Source organism: Vigna radiata, unplaced genomic scaffold (genome assembly GCF_000741045.1).
Source record: "Vigna radiata var. radiata cultivar VC1973A unplaced genomic scaffold, Vradiata_ver6 scaffold_262, whole genome shotgun sequence".
NCBI lineage: Eukaryota > Viridiplantae > Streptophyta > Magnoliopsida > Fabales > Fabaceae > Vigna > Vigna radiata.
The window spans coordinates 149726-153588 of NW_014543980.1; positions in this window are offsets into that span (position 1 = coordinate 149726).

Consider the following 3863-nt stretch of genomic DNA (forward strand, 5'->3'; position numbering starts at 1 on the left):
TAACATCTTTACATGCAAATGCCATCAAAAGGACTTTTTCAAGGCTTGTAATGAGGTTGGGCTAACAAGAAAAATTGGTTTTTCCGGAATACAAAGTCCTTGAGTTAAGAGAGCTATCAAAATATTCAACAATTTAAGCACAACTCTCTTTCTTACCAATCTCACTCATTCCCAACTTTTTCCCCTTTTCTTTTTTTTTCATTGAGCTCCTCTTCATGCTTTTCTTCTTTTCTTTTCTTTTTCTCATGAATTTTTCTTTTCACAACATTTGAGCTCAATGCTTCACAATTGCTTTTCAATTTTTCACCATACAACCCCAAACTTGAACCTTTTCATCGCATACATTTAAGCTCATCCCAACTCAAGGTAAACAATGCCAAAAGATGGGTTCACATACTGTTTAAGGCTAAGGTTCAAAAAGGGTAAAATATTTCAAGTATTTTGGGTGAAAATTTAGCTAGAGAAGGGTTTTCAAAAATGGCCTTGATCATATGACATTCACAAGTAATTCTATCAATCATCAAGATTAAAGCAATATCATTCATGTTTTCCTGTAAACAATGCATATAGATCGTTGGTTTTATAGAGAGAGTCAATCTTATGTCCTTAGCATATACCTCTCTAAGTTAGAAGAGCATGCGAGAGAGTGGTGGGATGAAAGACAATATCATGTTAGGAACGGTAGAAAGTCCTCCATTCGTGATTGGTATGAACTAAAATCTTACATATGAGAAGAAAGTTTGTGCCTTCAAGCATTAAAAGAAACCTAGAACTAATTAAAGATTGCATTGAAGATGGAAAAATATTTCTTGAGAGTCTAAATAATCATGGGTTTCTTCGTAGAGAACTAGAATTTGGGCGAAGACTTAAAGAGATCAAGGATAAGAAAAGAGATTGAGAGAAAAGAAGAGGAAGAAAGGAAAGAAGAAGAGAAGAGAAAGAAAGAAGAAAAAGAGAAAAGAGAAGAAGAGAGAAGAGAGGAATTAAGAAGAAAAGAAAGAAAGAGAAGAAGAGAAAAGAAAAGAAGAAGATAAAAGAGAAGAAGAAAAGAGAGAAAGACAAGAAAGAGAGAAGAAAGAAAAGGAGAAATTGTTAATGATGACAAATCTTATTTTTCAAAGACCATGGAACCTAAAAGGGAAGGTTTCCAATTCTTTACTTCTTTTCCAATCCATGTTCATTTTTCAAATATTAATTTCTCTTTCAAACCAATTGCCATTATATATTCTATGCAAACTTTTTCAAATTATGGCAATTCAAAACTTAAGTTATCCTTATCTTTAAAGAAAGAAATAACTCAACACAAAATTGAATTCGGACTTCTAAAATTTCCAAAGATTACAAATCAAAATATTAAAAGTTCTTATTCTCTTGTGTTTGTAGAAGATTTCTTCTTTGGATCAATATTAATTGAAGATATATTTGATGCGTATTGCAGATTTGTGTTTGATCCAGGAGGAAGAAAAGTGGATCTAAAAGAATAAGGCCACTTCAACATGGCCATGCTCCCAAGACTGTGTGGAGCTTCTTCATAAGGCGATTGCTAGATTTGAGGACAAATCTTTCTTTTTTAAGAGGGAGGGTATGATAGAATCCTGCTTGACGTACCTTCCTTAGTGTTCTCTTTCTGTATTTTTTACATTTTGTTATATATGTAGCTTAGCTTGCAAGGAGCATGGGTTACTATAAATACCCAACTCCTCTCTTGTAATTGAACTTTTGAGATTAATGAGAATTGAGTTTTCTGAAACCAGAAACAATTCTCTCTTGAACTTCACAGGCTAGTGAGTCCAAAGACTCCCTCTAGCCACCTCCCAACGCGCACTTTCCTGCATTTTCATTTTCTCCAATTATTCATGGTGCTTCTCTCTCATCCACGGTGATTCACTCATCCGCTGCCACATCTTCAGCTGCTTCACACCTCAACAACTACCACACCTTCATTACCTTAGCATGCTTCAGCCTTCCATCCACATCATTATTCATTTACTCTCTCGCGCATCAGGGAGAGAATTCTTCATTCTCGCATATCTCTCATGTTTTCCTCGAGAGCTTCTCCATTCTCAATAGCTCCTCTCCACTAGTTGTTCACAGGTTTTGATGGCATACCCCTTGCCATGACCTAGCACATTCATGAAGAGTTGGAGACATCTATGAAAGATGGGCCTAGACTCTTTCTCTTGGGCCATCTTAAGTCATCATGAAGATTTAGTAGAGTAAGAATAATTTTGGGCCTTGTATTCTGGGCCAAATAGTCTAGATTTAATTTGGGCTTTGTATTTGGGCCAAGTAGTCTAGATTTTATTTGGGCTTGGTATTATAGGCCTAGTAGTTTAGGATTTCAATTGGGCATTGTATTTTGGGCCAAGTAGAATAGGATTTTGACCAAACAAGTCAACAAAGGGTCAAGGCCCAAAGTTGACTATGCTTGGACCTCCAAAATGGTTGTATTGACCAAGGGGTCAACATTTTGGCTAAGCTTGGAGAACAAGGGAGAATAATTTCGTCCTAGACATGTGGAAGATTCCCATTGGAGAGTTTTCCACCTAGTTAGTGGCCATGTGTCACTCTATGAATGGAGAGTTTTTCCATAGGTAATGGCCACATGTCACTCTCTCATTTGAGAGGATTTTTGCCACGTGTCTCCCTCCTATTGGAGATGATTTTTATTATATACTCTTTTAAGGTCACCCTAGGCTAGAGCAACCCAAGTGGCCTCCTCTAGCCACCTTCCTCAAGAGTTGGTCCAACCTCTCTTAGAGAACCCCCAAACACACATTCCATCACCATACAACTAATCAAAACCATGAGCTATCAACACCTTTCACCACCACCAAATTCTGCAATCTTCATCCATGAACTTATGGCTTGATTTGCTTCTAGATTTGGCTTGTCCTAGCTAGAGCATTACTTTTTTTTTTCCCATCATTTGGTATCAAGAGCCTTGGTTCTTGAAAGAGCTAAGTTTCTTGGTTTTGATCCTTTTTTATTTCCTTGTTGTTTCATGCTTTCCTTACTTGTCTTCTGTTATTTTTTCTATCTATCTTTTTTTTTCTGGTCGTAAACTGGGACGATTTTGAAACTTAAACTGCATCTATCCCAGTTGTCCAAAAAGTATGTAAAAATACTCAAAAGAAAGCCCTTTGAGTCTAGTTTCAAACAAAAAAAAAATCCATTTTGTTTGGACTTCTGTAGAGAAAGTTATGAGTAAAATACTCTGCAAAGGGCAATGCTGCCAAAATGCTGTCATTAGCGTTTTTCAAGTTATGTTTTGTTAGTTTTGGCTACTGTTTTGTGTCTTTTCTTTTTTTAGTCATTCGTTAATGTTTTTTGGGTCTTTTATTGATTGATATTCGGTGCATTTCATTGATTGAGTCATTTTTAAGTTTTTAATCCATCCATGTTTGTCTAGAGTCATGTGTAGTTCTTTTCTTGTCAATTTTCTTTAGTAAATTTGAAAACTCATCAAAAAAATATATAACTTAGTTTGCAAAACTGGACCATATACAACCATTTGAGGGTCTTATCTTTGATGTTTTGGGTTCATACTTGCCATTAGATCATTGGCAAGCTCTGAAAAAAAAATTCCCTATTGATGTTTCTAGTTTTCAACTCCATTTTTTATTCTAGTAGGATTTTCTTCTATTTTGTGTTTCTTGTCTTTATGGCTTTTAAAACACATAAATTACCTCTGTTCCAAGTGTGTGGTGGTCTTATTTTTCACCTTAAAAGAGTGGAAAAATAAGTGCTAAAAGCTTTTAAGCAAAAGGCCTCAAAAGTGCTGAAAAATATTGTGTGCTTAGACTATAAATAGAAGTGTTCTCCATCATGTAATCACCTTTGATTTAGAGTAAAGTTATTCT